The 20,659-nt window shown below is 41.0% G+C and overlaps 1 protein-coding gene across 2 annotated transcripts in view; it reads right to left on the bottom strand.

Moving 5' to 3' along the window:
* LOC140479039 (calcium-binding protein 39) overlaps positions 1-20,287 on the bottom strand; it is a 66,733-nt gene extending 46,446 nt beyond the window's left edge. Inside the window, exon 1 of one of the 2 annotated variants that reach the window (XM_072572828.1) lies at positions 20,106-20,287. The gene's annotated coding sequence lies outside the window, so the exon portion shown is untranslated. The remainder of the gene's footprint in view (positions 1-20,105) is intronic. The other variant, XM_072572826.1, reaches the window with a different exon arrangement.
* Between the last annotated feature and the right edge of the window lie 372 nt (positions 20,288-20,659).

The raw sequence follows: 20,659 nt of genomic DNA, 5'->3' as shown, positions 1-20,659 counted from the left end.
TTCACTCTAGGAGTAGCTAGGAAAAAAGGGGTATATATGTTGAAGAGTGGTGGAAAGGATAGAATCAAGGAGTAAGCAATAGGTAGAGATGTAGTCCAGAAGGAGAAAAAGATAACTGGACAGATAAAGGGATAGTAAGCAAGGAAGAAAAGAAAAGCTACTAATGGGGACCATAAGGTGGTCAAAATTGGTTGGCAGTGCTGAAAACAGACCACAAGATGACAGGGCCTGGGGTGTCAGAGTGGGTACAAGGCATGGAAGGTGTTGTTCAAGTTATTGAACTCTTATATAGATTCCTGAAGGCTGCATGGTCTCCAACAGTAGAATAAGATTCTGTTTATTAGCTTGCACTCAGCAGAGCTGGAGTACTGCATCAGGCTCAAGATCCTAACAGTTCCGCAATGTTTTGCAATACTGGAGATTTCATAATTTCTGGTCTATAGGGTGGACATCAAATAGCAGAGAGGTTTTTAAAAATAAGTTTGAAACTTGGATTGCTCCAACAACAATACCACTACTCTTGCCTATTTTCTCCTCTGGGTCCCCACATTAGCTGACATTGTTAACGGTTACTTCTTCTCAGGTGCTGTTTCTGCATACTTTGAAAAACATCTCCTTGAAAGTATACTGACTATTCTACCTTGCAAGTTAATTCACATCCTAAATATATTGTTAACTTCGAAATGTGGCTTGGTTCCATCTTTGTCTATCTGATAGCCACTTCACTTTCAGCAACAGTACTTCTATCACCTTGTACCATTACTTCTGAAGCCCCATGCATCTATCCTTATTGAGCTCATCTACAGCAGGCGCTGGTGATATCAGCCAAATACAGCATATTTGATACCCAGCTCTATCATTCCACCAGTGTGTGTTGTCTGTATTGTCAGACTATTCATCTGATATCAGATCCAGGATGCACCAGACCACTCTAAAACATTACATAGACCATAATTGTTGCTTTTGGGTCTAGTACAAAGTATCCACTCTTCATCCAGATTCTATCCCTATGCCTTTCCCTGGCCACTGTTTCTAAGATCATTTCCAACATCTGTGCTTTATCTGATCTAGAGCTGATCTTTTAATCCCACATCCTTTCCATTACAAAAAAAATCTAATTCCATCTCCATAATAACACCGCATACACCTGATGAGATCTTCATTCCCTCCTTTATCAACTTCAAATGCAATTATTCCAGTGATTTCCTACCAATTCACCATTTTCTGTAAACATTTGCTCATCAAAAATTCCACAGTTAGAGATCATTAGGTCAGGGTAAAAGATATCAGTTTCCCTTCTCCAATGCCTCCAAGATAAAACTAATTACCATATCTTGATTCATTTGTGGTTTGACCAATGTCTCTAAAATCTATCCTAGGAAAGAGACCTCTTGGGCACCCCATTTCCTTTTTCTTTATTCATTCACAGGATGAGGGAGTCATTGGCTAGGCAGCATTTAGTGCCCATCCCTAATTACCCAGAAGGCAGTTAAGAGTCAACCACATTGCTGAGTGTCTAGGGCCACATGTCAGCCAGACCATCTAAGGATAGACTTTCCTTCCCTAAAGGACATTTGTGAACCAGATGGGTTTTTCTGACAGTCAACAATAGATTCGTAGTGGTCATTAGACTCTTAATTCCAGATTCCTTTATAACTGAATTTAAATTCCACCATCTGCCATGGCTGGTTCCCTGAACATCTAGAGTAATAACTCAGCAATAATACAGAGGAACCTCAATTTCCCGAACAAGATGGGTGGGCACTATTTTGTTCGGATAATTGATTATTCGGTTAATCGTCAGCCCCCCCACATCCTCGAGGCAGCCAGACTGTACACCAACAGTAAGATTGATGCTACCTTCGTGGGATAAGTCTCCAAATAGCGCGCGCGCACACAGACACACACAACTTTTTGAAAGTTCCACCGCTGCCCTGTACAGGACAATGTTAGAGAAAATATCTGGGGGGGCGGGGGGAGTTTAGGGTTCACCCTTATGTAGAACTCCAGGGCAATTGTGGGGAGAGGGAGAGAGGGCAGGTGGTCAGTCATTTGGAGAAGGTGCCTAGGCTCCCATCGATGTCCAGGACTGTTCTTGGCAGCATCTTGGTGAGCCGAGATAGTTTCTAATCATTGTAAACAAAAGACGCAATCCAGGTTGAAACAGCTGTTTGATGTAATGTTTCTATCAGGGCCTTGAGATCTCTTACGGATAATCAGATATTTGGACAATTGATATTCTGATAATCAAGGTTCCTCTATACAGCTACTTCATCACCTTCCCATTAATAGTTCTGCCTACAGCTATCTAGTCTCCAAAATTCTGTCATTCTCTCCACAGAATTATTTGCCTCTTACTTAAAACCATACTTACAGCCCATTTCTGTGACCAGGTTTTCAATCATCCCTGTTAATACATCCTCCTTTCACTCAATGATCATTTTTGTCTGACTACACACTTCAGAACATTGGTTGCATTAACAGACAGCAAAATACATTCCAATTGCTGCAAGTGCATTTCTAGTGTTGCAGCATTAGTATCTACTTGCGAACCAAGATATACTGCTTACAATCTTCTTCCACTCTCAGCTGTGTATATATAATATCGCAATCCAAAAATTAGTATTGTTTGACCAGACCTTCCCAATAAACTCTTAAGTTTTTAATTCACAGAAGTTCAATGTGAACATAATTACGTGTCTGAACAAATTCAGCAATTGAGTCATCACATGTGGGAATACAGCTGAGTTATTCTACTGAGAATTATCTGTGGAGCTGTATCCAGCCAGAGCTTTGTAACTCCAACTGATAAAGCAGCTACAGAAGCACATCATTTAGCAAACGGACATAAATACACACCCAACACTTTGCAGCTCAAGATTAATTAAATTCCAAGACACTCTACATTGCATACCAATAAAATTGCCTTAAAGAGCACCAATAGACAACTTAGTAAAATCACAAAGCATATGTTTAAGAAACCAGTGTAAAAGTATTTTATGAGCACTTTTCCAAAGATATTAACTATAATGTTTATAATTATATTTTCTTATATGCACAAAATTTTCATTAAAATACTTTATTCTTGAACACTTAAATTTAACATTTCACAATAGACATCCATATCATCATCACGAAGAGTCTGGACTTACAGCACTCAATAATGAAGAGCAGACAAGCACATAATCCCAAGCTATACAACTGGACAGGGTTACAGTGAAGGTGGGAAGACAGCATAAACCTACAAAACATGGGCGGAGAAGTACGCCATTGAGTTGGTTCGGCCATTCATGTTCCAATAACGCTCAACTCCGCTTTCTTGTCATTTCCCCATAACCTTCTATTCCCTTACTGATTAAAATCTGACCATTTCAGCTTTGAACATTCTTAATGACTCAGCCACTATAGTCCCATGTAGAAAATTTCTCAAAGAAGAAATTCCTCTTAAATTGTCTTACTGATCTCTTAATGAAATTACATCTTCTAGTCCTAGACTCTCCCACAAGGGGAAACAATCTCCCTGCATCTACTCTGTTAAGACCCTAAGAATCTTACATGCTTCAGCAAGATCAATCTAATCTACTCAACCCCTAAGAAAATCAAGTGATCAAATGTTCTCTGGACTGTCGCCAATACCAACATATCTTTCCTTCGAGAAGAGAAACAAAAGTGTTCACACATTTAGTCAGTTCACAGCTGGAATACATTGTATAATTTTAGCAAGACCTGCACGTTTTTATACATTGCCCCTTTGAAATAACACCGAACATTCCATTTGTCTTCCCTATTACCCATTGAATTTGGACGTTAGTTTTTTGATTCATGCTTGACGACCCTCTACGTTGTGACTTTCCGCAAACGTTTCCCCCATTTAAAATACTGTGCTTTTTATTTTCTTTCTGCTGAAGTACATTTGCTTAGTAATGCGACACAGAAACATTACAAAATAGTTTTATGCTGAGCCACACTAGTAGTTATCAGAGCATACGAGCAAAGGTTTGAAAAAAGATTTTTTTAAAGAGGAAAGCATGTTAGAGACACAAAGAGGTCTCAGGAGTGAATTCAAACTTTGGGTCTTTGCAGCCAAATAAAGACTTAAGAAACCAGAGTTGGAGGAGTGCAGAGACCTCAGATGGTTGTAGAACTGAATGAAGTTAGAGATGAGAAGAGGCAAAAGCTATTTAGGGATTTCAAAGCATCCAGAAGGAATTTTAAAATTGCGCTGTCTCTGAATCTGGAACTGCTGGTGGTCACTGATGAGTTAAGACAATGAGTTAAGACAAGATTTTGGATGAATTCAAGGTGATCTAGGGTGGAAGGTATACAATCAGGAGAACATTTGAATAGTCAAGCTTACACAAAGTAGTTGACATAGTCCTAAGTACATATGAAACATCACAGCCAAAATGGATGACATTAAGATGTGCAAAAAAGCAGTCATGGTAATGGGTGGACGCCAAGGAAGTGGTCTGTTTCAGCTTCAAATGGTTGTCAATGACAGAGGTGGTGCTGGTTGTCAGGGAATGGGGTGTCTTTGGCCTCCTTAATACTAAGTTAGAAGCAATGTCTGCTCTGCCACTACTTAATATCGCAATAACTTATCAGTGGACATATCAGTGGCCAAAGACTGGACAGCATGCCTTTTATTTTACTAAAAAAGTTGGTCTTCACCTTTTGATTAAAAACTGACAAACTTGAACTTCTACTAATTGGTTCTCACATGACAGCATGCCCTGCAGTATCTCTAGCAGAATTGATTAACTGTTCCATGCCAGATAGTAACTGATATTTATAACCTTTTGTACTGTTGATGGATTTATAAAAGACCTATAAACAGGGCAGTTTTAGAAGTGATTAGGCTTTTATTATTTTGTGAACATAAAAACTAAAAGTTAAAGATGATTAGTCAAAACCTGTTTCCTTGCTTTTTTTCACATTTAATAAATTTGCTTCATGAATTATATTGAAACCCATGTAGTTTGACAGTGTTATTCTTTCTTTAACACCAGGAGGATTCAATAGTAGTCATTCCATAGTCATGAGTAAATTGGATTTATAATGATTATGTATTCAACCTTGTATGACAGGTTTTGCACATATAAAATTAAAGCTTTGGGTATGTACAGCAAAGACCCACCTGAAGGAATACCGCATAACAGAATCTCAAGCACAGGTGGCCATATACCCACTAACACCCATGCTGGCAGCTTAAAAGAGCTAACCAATTAATTCCACTCCCCTGCTTTTCTGGACAGTCTCAAAAATGTTTCCCTTCCCTCTTAAGCATATAGAGGGCAAATCAGGAGGGCAAAGAGAGGACAAGATAGCTTTAGCGATTAGGGTTAACGAGAATCCAAAAGGGATTTTATCAAGATATTAAGCAGAAAAGGGTAACTGGGAGAGAAAGATCAGCAAGGCAGTTTCAGTGTGGAACCACAGCAGATGGGGGAAAGATACTAAACAAGAATTTTACATCAGTGTGTACTGTGGAGAAGCACATGGAAGATATAGAATGTGAGGAAATGGATGGTGACATCTTTAAAAATACCCATATTACAGCGGTAGTGGTGCCAGATGCCTTAAAACACAAAAGTGGATAAATCCATAGGACCTGGTCAGACGTACCCTCGAACTCTGTGGAAAGCTAATGAAGTGATCGCTAGGCCCTTTGCTGAGATATTTGTATCATCGATCATCACAGCGGAGGTGTCAGAAGACTGTAGGTTGGCTAACATAGTGCCACTATTTAAGAGAGGTGGTAAGGAAAAGCCAAGAGACAATAGACCAGTGAGCCTGGCATCGGTGCTGGGTGTGAAAAAGTTGCCCCTTACTCTAAACCTATGCCCTCTAGTTGATTGAGTTTTTCGAAGAAGTAACAAAGAGGGTTGATGAGGGCAGAGCGATAGATGTGATCTATATGGACTTCAGTAAGGCGTTCAACAAGGTTCCTCACAGTAGGCTGGTTAGCAAGATTCAAGCTTACAGAATACAGGGAGAACTAGCTCAAAAGGTAAAAGACACAGGGTGATGGTGGAGGGGTGCTTTTCAGACTGGAACCTTGCGACCAGTGGTGTGCCACAAGGATGTGTGCTGGGTCCACTGCTTTTCGTCATTTATATAAATGATTTGGATGTGAACATAGGAGGTATAGTTAGCAAGTTCGCAGATGACACCAAATTTGAGGGTGCAGTGGACAGTGAAGGTCACCTCAGAGCAGAATGGGATCTTGATCAGTGGGCCACTGGCCTGAGGAGTGCCAAATGAGGTTTACAGAACATAGAACATTACAGCACAGTCCAGGCCCTTCAGTCTTCAATGTTGCGCCAACCTGTGAAACCAATCTGAAGCCCACTACTCTATTTTTGGCCATATGTCTATCTAATGACCATTTAAATGCCCTTAAATTTGCCCTTAAATTTAATGCCCTTCTACTGCTGCAGGCAATGCATTCCACATCCCTGCTACTGAGTAAAGAAACTACCTCTGACATTTGTCCTATATTTACCCACCTCAACTTAAAGCTATGCCCCCCCCCACCTCCATGCTAGCCATCACCACCCGAGGAAAGAGGCTCACTGCCCACCCTATCTAACCCTCTGATTATCTTATGTCTCAATGAAGCCAACTCTCAACCTTCTCTCCAACAAGAACAGTCTCAAGTCCCTTAGCCTTTCCTCATAAGACCTTCCCTCCATACCAGGTAACATCCTAGTAAATCTCCTCTCAACCCTCTCCATAGCTTCTCCAAAAGGTTTAAAAGTTAGATAAATGTGAGGTGCAGCATTTTGGAAAGGCAAGTCAAAGAAGGACTTATACACTTAATGGCAAGGTCCTGGGGAGTGTTGCTGAACAAAAAGACCTTGGAGTGCAAGTTCATAGTTCCTTGAATGTGGAGTCGCAGGTTGATAGGATAGTGAAGGTGGTGTTTGATACACTTTCCTTTATTGGACAGAGCAATGAATGTAGGAGTGAGGGGGTCATGCTGCAGCTATACAGGACATTGGTTAGGCTACTTTTGGAATATTGTGCGCAATTCTTGTCCCCCTATCAGAAAGATGTTGTGAAACCTGAAAGGGTTCAGAAAAGATTTACAAGGGTATTGCCAAGGTTGGAGGATCTTAGCTACAGGGAGAGGCTGAATAGGCTGGGGCTGTTTTCCCGGGAGCGGAGGCCGAGGGGTGACCTCAGAGGTTTATAAAATCATGAGGGACATGGATAGCATATATAAACAAAGTCTTTACCCTGGGGTGGGGGAGTTCAGAACTAGATGGCATAGGTATAGGGTGAGGGGGGAAAATTTTAAAGAGACCTATGGGGCAACGTTTCTACGCAGAGAGTGGTGCGTGTATGGTGCCAGAGGAAGTGGTAGAGGTTGGCACAATTACAACATTTAAAAGGCATCTGGATGGGTATATGAATAGGAAGGATTAAGAGGGATATGGCCAAGTGCTGGCAAATGGGACTGGATTACATTGGGATATCTGGTTGGAATGGGTAATTTGGACTGAAGGGTCCGTTTCCATGTTGTACATCTCTATAACACAAAGTATACAAACCATAGGGGAGAAAAACTTGAAAATCAAAAGGGAGACACCAGATCATATTCAAATATTACTTTTCCAGTGAAATTAGGAGAAATTTAACACTTGCACTGTGTTAACAATAAGAGAGGCAATGTAACTGTTCAGATTCTCATTGAATGTGATCAATTTCACAGCCTGAAAACTGAGGCAGCTTGACGTTATAGATATACATGGAGCCATATAATCAAAAGGCTTGCTTGGACAGAAACCAAACCGTGATTTGGATGCTTACTCAAAGTTTAGGCTGCAATTACTAACAATTATATTGAGGCCTGAAGCTTAGAATAGGCTTTGCCGTGGGCATACAACTACTTTTGGAATGCACCATATCAAATATGCTGCTCAAATAATTTTGGTATGAAAATTGCAAGTGTCATGTATTTAATCTTTTGAAACAAATGCAGAAAACAAGAACAAACTGTATCATGTAGAAATAATACCTACTTTGTAATATCCAGAAAAACATGTACTTCTGTGGTAAAACAGCACCAGAAAATGTTCTGAACTATTCAGAATTTTCCTCAGTTTCCTGTTTGCCAGGTTAAACTGTTAAATTTCTGTTGCTTAAATCTACTTTCCAGTTTTGGGTCAATAAACAGTCTGCCTTTTCTCCGCCCACCTGAAAACACACATCTGGACCTTCTGAAGGTGACTTGTTTATAATAACTTCAATAGTAACCTTTGAAAATCAGTTTAATTAGTTAAAAATTAAGAATATTTAATATAACTTGGTATTTTGTTCCAACATTCGACCATAGACTGTATTGTGGGAGTCTATGTGGACAATAGAGCATTCAGTCTGGTTCCAGATCATTGTCACAACAAATCTTTTACTAAATTATACATAGAAACAAACAGAAGATACTGAATCTCAAGAGCATCCCCACTGCCAGTTCATCAGAAGATTATACCTACCCACCTCCGGGCTGCACTTGAACCACTGGATAAAAAATTCCAGTATTCTAGTGGGAAGCAAGGATGTGCTTATTGTGCATGGAAACAAACAGACTTGTCACTAGAGCTATCTAGTGAACTCCTGTTACTTAGGTGCACAAATCAATAGTACTTAGGCAAAGTATTACAGTATTAGAGATGTACCTCAGAACAAAATTCCAATCACTGATCAGGCAGTGAAAGGAAAAACAAAATCGCTCCTCAGCTGTTTGAGCCATTTGGAAAGAAGCAATTTTCTATTAGTTTAACCACGGACTTTTAATAGAACAGTTACATCTTCACAACTACACTGACTAGGTGCAATATACAATTACTCTTGAAGATGAGGGGCTTATTTTCAGCATGCAACAAATTACACAAGGCATAAAAGGAATTACTGGTTAAAAATGCTTCCTCCCAGAACTTCCTTCTCAATTTATTTACATTTTTTTAATATTCACATAGGGAAATCAGTGGGCTGAAAATGCTCTACAGGAAAGATTTGCTGACAAACCTATATGATTCAAACTCACTTATGACACCTTTTCTTCAGAAAGCGCATTGATACATCTATGGATTTGTATTTAAGTACCTTACCTGCCCATTACAAGAAACTGATGTACTAAGCATAATGGTTTTCATTTTAAATGGCAAATTGCAAATTTAGTAATTTTCAGATTGAGTGCCTAAAAGCCAATGAGGTACAGCAAAATGAAATCACTCAGAAGAAAGATCCTCTTCAATCACAACTCCTGTACTGATGTTGTTTACATTCCCAAACGAGGATGATCCATCTTGATCTCATTTAGAGTCTCAACATCACAGAAGCCAGACTTCAGCCAATCTGATTCAGTTTGTGTTTTATACAAACAGCTGAACACGTGGATATAGTAAAGGATGTGAGCTCCATCATACCAACAGAAAACCTGTGTTCCAGAATGAGCTAGATCTCTAGCCAAGTTCTTCACTGGACTCTACCCAACAGATGGACAATCGCTCAAGTATATTCTGTCCACAAACAGAACGTTTGTTTTATTCATGGGATGAGAGCATTGCTGGCTATGCCAGCATTTATTGTCCATCCCAGATGACAGTTAAGAGTCAACCACACTGCTACTGGTCTGAAGTCACATGTAGTCTATACCAGGTAAGGATGGCAGTTTCCTTCCCTAAAGGGCATTAGTGAACCAGATGGATTTTTCTGACAATTGACGATGGTCTCATGGTCATTTTAATTCCAGATTTTTATTGAATTCAAATTCCACCATCTGCTATATAGCGGATTTCAAACCTGATCCCCAGATCATTGCCTGAATCACTAGATTAACACACCAGTGATGATACCACTAGTCTATCACTCCTCCTAATGCCAATTCCCATACTGTTAATCAGAAAAGCTATAGTAAATACTGTTGAGTGTGTCAACCAGCACATATGCACTAAATCTGTATGGCAATGCCGAGAGTTGGATTTTACCACATACAGCCTTGACCAATACATGGTCAAACAGAAAAGCCTAAAGGTCAGGTAAGCCTGAAGGTCAGGTGAGAGAAATGAAAGTATCAGTCCAGTGCCTTCATATGCAAGGCAAAGCACAAGATTAAGGAGCCCATTGGTTAAGCCACTGTTGGAATATTGCTTGCAATTCTGGTCTCCTTCCTATCGGAAAGATGTTGTGAAACTTGAAAGGGTTCAGAAAAGATTTACAAGGATGTTGCCAGGATTAAAGGATTTGAGCTACAGGGAGAGGCTGAACAGGCTGGGCTGTTTTCCCTGGAGCGTCAGAGGCTGAGGGGTGAACTCAGAGGTTTACAAAAGTATGAGGGGCATGGAGCAGGTAAATAGGCAAAGTCTTTTCCCTGGGGTCGGGGAGTCCAGAACTAGAGGGCATAGGTTTAGGTTGAGAGGGGAAAGATATAAAAGAGACCTACGGGGCAACTTTTCCACACAGAGGGTGGTACGTGTATGGAATGAGCTGCCAGAGGAAGTGGTGGAGGCTGGTACAACTGCAACATTTAAGAGGCATTTGGATGGGTATATGAATAGGAAGCATTTGCAGGGATATGGGCTGGGTGCTGGCAGGTGGGACTAGATTGGGATATCTGGTCGGCATGGACGAGTTGGACCGAAGGGCCTGTTTCCATGCTATACATCTCTATGACTCTATGACTATGAGATTTATAGCATTTGGAGGAAAACTCTCTTGACAATCTCCTAAGTTGACAAAAGAAACTTAGCAGACTCAATGGACTGAATGGTCTGATTTCTGCTCCTACATCTTAAGGGCTTATGAAGAAGTTACTGGAGGCACTCAACTCAGCACGAGGAGAAACTAGGGTAGTCACCTTGGTTAAATCACCACAACTTGATTTACCTTCTCTACATTACAAGGTCCAAAGCAGAGATGTCTTCTAATAAATTCAATGTTCAGTGCTACTTGCCATTCCTCAAATCAACAAATGTTCAAATGCTCATGTAGCAAAAGAATCCATGCTTGGACAACTAACAAATCATATCGGTTCCATACAATTGCCAAGCAATAACCAGTGTTAACAGCAGATAAGCTAAACATTTCCTCTTAACCTTTTTTGCCAAATCACTCAATATTTGGGGAGGAGGGGCACCATTTACTAGCAACCAGCCACACCACTATTATAGCAAAAAGAACAGGTCATGGGTGGGAAGACAGATTAAACTCATCTTTTCAATTTAAAAGTTTTTTTGCCCATCATCCAACAAGGTATAAGTCGGTGCAAGGGAACGCTATCCCTCTGACAGTGCCCTCTCCCTCAGCAATGACATTCCCACAGCACACACTTCCTCAGTGCTAACCTGTACATAACTCCCAAAAACAAAATCAAGAAGCTTGACACCATCCAGGACAGAATTATCTACTTGATCACCACTTCATCGTTAATTTAAATATTCATAAAAGGCAACATTTAAATGCAAGTTTGTTTTTCACCTTCAGTACAGCATGACTAAAGGATGGGAAATGTCTAAAAGATACACTATCATAACTTACCAAGACTTATGGACAAAAAACTTCTCAAACCCTAACCCTAACCCTCCATCACTTCAAACAACAAGGGCAAAAAGGTACATGTTAACACACTACCTCTGTTTCCCTCCAAGTCACAAAACATCCTGATTTGGAAATATTCTTCATTGAACTGAAAATACCAGCTAATAGCATTGTGGGAGTACTTGCATCACACAAATCAACAGCTGACCACCAATTTCAAAACGACCACGAAGATAGTCAACAATTGCTGACCTTGATAGCAACACTGTTGGCTTTAAAAATAAATAAAGAGTAAAAAGCTGTGCTAATCCACTAGATAAAGTAAAAAACCAGAAAAATCTGCTGCTAGCCATGATGCGTTTTCAAGAAGTGTACCAATACTTTCAGCAAATTTATTTTTTTAACTGGCTTGCTTGCTTCAATATTATGGCAATGACTATAACACAATCCTGTTTTAGTTATTTTTAATGGGTTTTATTTTCCATAATCTTAACCTGTTACAGAAACAGTATCCAAACGTTGAACTCTTATTCAAAACGTATATACTAAACAACATGAAAAAAATGCAATTTTCAATCAGAAGGTATAAGGGGACATGGAATCAAATTTGCAAGACTGAAAATTTAAGGGTTAATTCAAATGACTTGGCAATGTTAAATCAAACATTGGAGAAGGAGTAAGCGCACCTTTCCCAGACTTATTCTTTGGTTAATTAATTTTTTTTAAAAAACCAGTTTGACCATGTTATGTTCTTACAAAACAATTATACAGCGAGAGTGGTGTCACTTTGGCAGAGTACCTTTTAAGACTGCAAACAGTGCTGAATACAATGACAATCTAGTAATTTGTGGACCAGGAAGCAAACATGAATAGCTTACAGACTATTGTTAAAAAATACACAAGTGCCTCAATAATTTCCTTCAGGAAAGGGAACCAGTCACCTTCACCTTATCTACGTGAATCCATCCACCTTTATGACAGAATCACAGTTATAGTAAAACCACTACATGCAACATTTTTAATTTGACATTGATTTGTTTATTGTCACATCCACCCTACAGCACCATCTTAAAACACAAAAATAAATCAAAACAAAATATAAAAGACAGAAAAATAAAGAAATGAAGTTCAACTTAACAGTCCTTTTCGTTAAGTGTTCAGCCATAGGTCTGAAGCAGCCAACCATGAGTCCCCACACCATGACACCAGAACAAGAGTCGCCATCTCGTCTCCACTAACGTTGCTGCCAGCATAGGTCCTCGCTGAACTTTGCCAATGCAGCCACCACCAACATCAGGTTCCACATCAACCCAAACACAACTCTGCCACCGCCAACAAGAGCCCATCTCAACTATCTCACCAACATTGCCAGCACGGATACTGCTGGATTTCATACTGGGCCCAAGCTCACCTCTGCTGCTGTCTCCATGAGTCTGCGCTGGATGCAGACACCACAGGGAACCCAACCTCGATTCTGCCACAGCAGCCATGAGTCGGGGCTGGGATCCCCTCATTGATGTAGAAATCGCAGGGAATGCAAACTCACATCCAATTCCTCCGCCACAACTCCACGCTGGGCTCATCTCACTGCACCAGAGTTCTTCACACAAGTTAAGTAAAAAGGAAAATAAATGAGAAAAGAAAAACGTGGAACGGACAAGCCCTGGGCACAGGAGCCGTACTCTGTTGTCACCTTATAGTGGACAGCTTGCTGCCAAAAAGCCAAACATATCAGAATAAACGGAGGTAATCGCAACCCAACTAAATCAGCTTCCCTTCAGCATTCAGGCCTGCTGCCTTAAGTTGAGAAAACATACTCCAGGCATAAATGTCAACCAAAATCCCAATGTTCAACAGATATATGCTCACTTCCCAACAGATTCACCAAAGTGGCATTGTTCTGCGCATCATCAGCATTTGACATCAGGCTTCAGTCATGTGATCCAGATCAAACAATGAAAAGGAATACACTCTCTCACTGAATACCAATGACTTGGAGCAAACACTGAAAGGGAACAAAATGTACTCAGGTCTGGGGACTTCAATACCAAAAATTTGTTGATGCCACGACTGATCAAGCCAGCGATGTCCTGAAAGACTAAACAGTTAAACATGTCAAATTCCAAACAGCTAGTACCAACAGGAGGATATTGCCTACTCTACTTCGTCTTCAACTGGTCACAGACGTGTGTCTGCAACAGTACTGTTAAGAACAACCACTGCCAACTTGTCCTGGAAAGGAAGTCTTCATTATGAAGGAGTTCTCCATTATGCAACAAACTATTACAAGCACACATCAACACATTCACAAGACACAAACTCATGAATAATAGAAACGTATACCTCCATATCTTGAAGTTAGCATAGCCATCATCTCTATTAAGCTGGAATATCACTTTTTTAAAAATAGAAAACCTCAAACAGGAACAGTGTCAGACATTCTTTACAACATTGCATCATCTAGAGCACAAGATCACCATCAACAAGGTTAAACAGCAGGCATATGATTAGAGGGGAAAAAAACAGATCAGTAGCCAGTCCAATCACAAACAGTTGAGGCCAATTAAAAGAAAATCCTCAAGAATCATCACCTTCAACAAATGTGAGGTCATCACAAATGGGTAAGCTGGGGCATGGTAGTAACTTCACTGGACAGGTAGCTCAGAATTCCAGGCTAATGTTCTGGGGATGTGGGTTTGAATCTGAATATAGCTGATGAAACGCGGCATATGGAAAAGAAATGAAAAAAGTCAAGGTGAAATATTTTCAGCCAAAAGTCAAAGTGGGCAATCCTACTCAGCCTCCTCTTGTTATCTGCTATGTTCGTTCAATTCAGTTCACTCAACATGCCACAAAATGTGACTCAGCATAGTCAATACAAAGATTACATGGCCTAACCAAGTATCAAATCTAAAACAGAAGATCAGAAATATCTGTTCATAAGATCTTACTCTGTACACCTGCTGCCAATTCTACCAAAATTACCACAAGGTGCTTCAGTCCCAATGGTCTTAGAGGATGGTAAATTATGATATGAAAGAAATGTATCTTTCCTGATCACTTACAGCATTTAACTGTGATCAAAACTCTAAGTGACACAATCAACTTGCAGCGTTAGCCATTCTAATCTAATTAAATGAAGCAATTGTCAAGACAAAATAATTGCTTAATTAGCACTGGGTATTGTATTCCAGTAGTTGTACATCTTACCTCAGTACGACACATTTTCAACCATTTCTCAAACATTTGCAGCAACTTCAGGTGATTGTTTCCCCTGCGTGTGTTCATCACCAAGATTTGTATTTATTGGCTATCTTTAACTGCCTTTGACTGCCACCTTTTTGAATGTGTAAACATAGTTAAAAAGTCAACTGCATTGTGGTGGGTCTGGAGTCAAAGGATAGATGAGATCCACAAAGGGCAATAATGATCTCGAAGGCCTATGTTCACTATTACTGATACAAGACTAGTTTTCTTTAAATTCCAGATTTTATTTAACTGAAATAATCCCAGCTGCCACAGATGATTTGAACAGCTGCTTCCCAATTGCAAGTCCAGATCTCACCAAGATAAAAGGAACTACAATAACAAGACAAAAATAAAGTTTTGGACTTAATGGCATTCAAAACTGACAGCAAAAGAAACCTTTCACTGATCTCAAGAATTCAAGCAGCATTTGGGAGGTATATCTGAGTAGCACTATTTGAACTCAAAGTTGAGTTCCTGAATTATCAATTGACATCAAGTTGGCCAAGTGCTCCACTACTATACATAGAGATGTATACAGTTGGTGTGAGGACAGCAGACAGCCAGTTTGTAACTCTCATTCGTCATCTCCCAAATACTCAGCCAAGTATCTAGATGACTACAAACTGACAGAGTTTATGGTCACACGAGTATGGTAGAAGGTGGCACTTGCTTGAGTAACTGTATCTCAGCGAGAAGTGTACATTTCCAGAGTGGAAGAAGGAAGCTAAAAATAGATTGGAAAAATGTCAAAAACAAAACACTTCAACATTTACTAGTTCAACAATTTTAATCACAATGGTTCCACAATTTTGGGTGGTAAAATTTTGACCAAAGCTAAAACACACTATACCTTGACAGATATAGTGAGAAACTAATATGACCTCCTCCGGAGGGGGACATGGGCTGCAAACAACAGGGTACCCTTCATTGTCCAATACTTCTCAGGAGCTGGAAAACTCTGCCATGTTCTTCACAGCCTGCAACACATTATTAATGAGGACGAGCACCTCACCAAGGCCTTCCCCACACCTCCACTTCTTGCCTTTAAACAATCAAACTTCACCTGGAGGCCCACTGAACATGTTACCTAGTAGGGCAACAAAACGTCTGGAAATGAACCTTCCAGCTCAACGAGCAAACCTACATCCAGAACCTCCATCTGAGCTACAAATCGTCTCAAAACTCACTAAGACCGATTGGCACAATACGCTAAAAATGGCCCGAAAATGGGAAATGAATGCCATTCGGCAGAGTGCCACCCACGAACAGCTGTATTTCCTGCACGAATGCCTAAGAAAACAGGTACTACCTAAATGTCTTCAATACAAACCATCCCCTTAACACCCCACTAGCCAGGCTTCGCCTGGAGGCCCACTGAAGATGGTACCTAGTAGGATGACGAAACGTCTGGAAACTAGCAAACCTACATCCAGAATCAAACTTCAAACAGATCACTGTTCGCAGCAAACTGCCTGGCTTTCAGGACAACACCATACAACCTTGTCACGGTAGACGCTGCAAGACATTTCAGTGTCGACACATACCACCATTACACGTGGAGACAGTTCCCACCATGTACATGGCAGGCACTCATGTGACTCAGCCAACATGGTCTCTCTCACACGCTGCAAGCAAGGATGTCCTGAGCATGGTACATTGGTGAGACCGACCAGAGACTACAGCAATGGATGCATTGAGACCAACAATCAGGTAGGAGAGTTCCCTCCCAGTCAGAGAGCACTTCAGCTGTTTGGGTCATTCTACCTCTGACCTTTGAGTGACCATCCTCCAAGGCAGACTGAGACAGGCAACAACGCAAAGTAGACAAGCAAAGGCTGATAGCCAAGTTCAGTACCCATGGGAATGGTCTCAACTGGGGCCTTGGGTTCATGTCACACAACAGGTGACCCCACTGCACTATACACACAGACAGACACACTCCTTCAGACCCATACACTCATGCAGACCCTCTCTCATACATGCACACCATACACTCCCACACCCACCCTCTCACAGACTTATAGTCCTTTACATTCTCACAGCCACTCATAGCACTGCCACCCCCCTACCCTGCCCATATGTGACTCCAGATCCACAGCAACATGGTTAATTCTTAACAGCCCTCTGCTTAATTAGGGATGGGCAATAAACATTGTCTTCATCCTGTGAATGGATGTAAGAAGAATTTCTAAGGTGTCTTTATAGGTTTCAACTTATTCTGAGATTGAATTTCCTGGCAACAAATAAAACTTTCAACTCTTATTTTACTTAAAATGTTAACTAGCAAGTAGCAAAGAAGCAAGAGATGAGTTAATCACTTTCTATATTTGGTTACTATCATTTGAGTATATGCATACTAAATTAGTTGCATAACTTCTGGAAGTGAAGAATGTAGTTCTGCACCCCAACTCTCAACAGTTGGAAAATTCCACTCAAAGCTCACAAACTGAAAAATGAGTAAAAAGCCAGTTTGGAATTAACACTAATTATCTTCCTCCATCAGCAACCTATGATTTGCATTTCTGATCATTTAGATCATGTAGCATGAACACTTGAGACCAGTTACAGTCCAGGAAATGATGAACTGAAAAAAATTCCAAATAATGCAGCTATAGTGCCAACAAGCTGAATGATAAAATTGCTGCTTGCTCTAGGCTTATGCTTTGCTTTTTTTTCAATCAACTTACTTTTCCCCAAAAAAATTCACAAAGACAACAGCTTCATCAGAAATGCAAGATTACCAGATTCTTAGTAGTATTTTTTGGCAGTATGAAAAATTTCAGAATACCTTCCAGTATGAAACAGGGATGTTAATCAAATACAATAAATGCATTAATCAAATAATTCAAATAACCAAGCACAGATGAAAAATTGAGCCCCTCAACTTTTTATACTCAAGTGTCAAACTAGCCTTTCCATATAGCCATTAGAAAAACGTTTCTGCAGTCCTGACAGCTCAATCGAAAGCTATTCAAATGAATAGATCTTGCCACTGGTATGAAGGACCAAACATTGTGGAAAATAAATGAGGCATTGTGGACAGAGGCAAATTCATAGCTTTTACAACATACATGTAAGATGGATAACTCTCCAGTAAACAGGCGGTGCCATTGCAGAAACACACTGACAGGTAGATAATTAATTAGAAACATTAATTTATTTTGCAAGTGCTGAACTGCAACCCAAAAATCAAAATAGTAGTTATTTAGGATCACAAGTGTGCAAAATTTCCTAAACTCCAATTGTTGCTATTTTTATCACTGTAGAGATTTATAAATGACCGTGTCACCATTCATTCTGAAAAATGTAGGTGCTGGTCACAAGGACACTTAGTTTTATTTGTACATTGACGTAATAGAAAACAAACATATCAAGAAAAGTCTGATACAAATATCAAAAGATACCAGATATATAACTAAGCAATGGATATAGACCTCATATTTAAATTATGCTGCAGTTAAGTAAATCTGTGACAGCAACTTTGTCAACACTTATCACTACAATGAAATTGAAGTCAATAATTTGTAACTTGTTAATCAAGTTGGCCTTTTCGGTCATTGATGAGTTATCAACATATCAATACAGTACATTCACATTATACCACAAAGTGGCACAACAGGTAATACCCAGAATTTGCCCTCACAAGCCATTAAATGGACATCAGGATTATTTTTTTTTAAAAGTCTGATCTTCAAGAACCTCAAACCAGAAAAATTACACAAGCCTTAAACAGGTTGCATATAGACCCTGTGTAGAGGTTTTGGGGAAGAAAATGTACTCTTGAAACAGCAGCACAAATATTCTGCAAACACAGGTCAATGCAAGCCCTTGCAGTTACCAGATAAAGGAACTGTGTTTCGTTTGTCAACCATGTTATCATTTGTCAACATTAAAATCCAAAGACAGGTTTAGGACTAGTCTAACATTTGCCATTCTTGCAAATCTAAATTTTACAATATAAACATCACAATCTAAACATAGGAAACACAATCTTAGAAAGACTGAAGTTCCAACTCAAACAAAACTTCAAAGCTCTCCTGCAAATCGAGTAATGGCAGAAACAGATGTCCACAATTTGCTGCTCACTCAAAAGATACAAGTCAGATGCAGAAGGTGGTTACATTTGCAAAAAAATTCCAAATAAATTTTTAACTTAAATAAATTTACAAAAGGAAAGTTCCAGCTTCAAAGTATTCACATGTGTATTACTCTTCATAATCCGAGCAGAAGAGATCGAAGGAAAAGCTTTTCCTATTTCAGCAAGTAGTATTTAGCAAAGTTACAAGCTATCCCCTCATTAAATCTTTGAACCAAAATCAATCCAACTCTACATTTCTAACAAAGCACAGAAATTGAAAAAAAATTGATACAGTTGCCTAGAATACAAAATACAAAGTATGGCTGTAAGCTAATTTAGTAGTTGATATTAGTTACTCACATACATGATTTGCAGTTAATCTATTATCTCTCAAATCCTACAGTAACCAAAACTGAGAACCTCAGAAGTCCAATATAAAACTGTAGCTCCTGATTAACCAAAACTCTGCAAATTTTGAACTGGCGTTTCTGAATTTAGCACCACTACATTTTCTATCTGCCAAGTGAAACAACAAAAACATAGCAACTCCTGAGGTCAATCGTAACCCACAAGGTAAAAGGATCACTGCACACTATCTGAACATTGAGGTTATCTCCAATGCCGTGGAAGCACCTGCAGAGTGCAAACAATATGATTTTACGCTGGCCGTGTTGAAGGGAAGAGAAATGCCTCTCTTGCGGCAGTTATTTTGAGGGAGGCGATACCTTCTGTTGCACCGTCCTTTAAGCGTTGGACTGCCCGATTATCATTGAGTTGTGTGTGAGAGAGAAAGAAAGACGGTGTGTGTCTGCTGTAGAGAGGCCCCCCCTTTACATTACTCAGTGAAGGAATGTCAGACCGCGCCACGCTTTGCGCGACAATGAAGCAGCCGGAATGAGACAGGTGCAATGCCAGACAAGGGATGAGCAGCCCAGCTCCAGGAGCCGGGAGGAGGGGGTTGGGGTAGTAATGGGGGCGGGGAGGGGGGTGTTAGCCCCAGACCAGGGGAGGGTGGGGAGTCCCCTCCCACCAGCACCAACCGGCAGAGGCGAGAACCAGGCGGCACGGCGTCCGATCAACAACTGAACCACAGGCTCGGCGGCGGATGGGAGAGGACAGCTCCCACACCCCTCCCCTCCGCCCCCGAAAGCCACCCAGCGGCCGGCGACTAGGCCGCAGCGAGAAGCCCGGGCCCCCAGTGAGGAGGGGGAGGGATGGCGGAGACAGGGAGACTTACTTACAGCGCGGCCCGTAGGCAATGGGTGACTCACGCTCCGGTCCGTGGGCCCAGGCGACCCTCCTCTCCCCCCCCACCCCCGCCGCCGCGCCCTCTGTCCGTGCGGCCTCTCTGTCGGTGCTGTTCGCGCGCGGCGCCGCTGCTGCTGCCTCCTCCTCCTCCACCGCCGCTTCCTTCTCCCTCACAGACCGGGCGGCCCCGCCGCGCTGCGTCAGTACGTCAACGTCTGACCAAGACGTCAGCACGTACACACGTCATCACCACCAACAACACCCACCCCCAACCAACACAGGACAGAAAAACCACAACATGGGATTGTGAATGAATGAGACAGAGGAGGAATGGAGAGAGGGATGAGAGGGAATGGGAGAGGGTGAGGGGGAATGGGAGAGGGTGATGGGGAATGGGAGAGGGATGGGAGGGGTGATGGGGAAAGGGGAGGGATGGGAGGGGTGATGGGGGAAGGGGAGGGGGAGGAGGGGTGATGGGGAAAGGGGAGGGGTGATGGGGAAATGGGGAGAGGGGTGGGGAGGGATGGGGAGGGGTGAGGGGAA

Source organism: Chiloscyllium punctatum, chromosome 6, assembly GCF_047496795.1.
Source record: "Chiloscyllium punctatum isolate Juve2018m chromosome 6, sChiPun1.3, whole genome shotgun sequence".
Taxonomy (NCBI): domain Eukaryota; kingdom Metazoa; phylum Chordata; class Chondrichthyes; order Orectolobiformes; family Hemiscylliidae; genus Chiloscyllium; species Chiloscyllium punctatum.
This window is presented reverse-complemented; position numbering and strand designations above follow the sequence as displayed.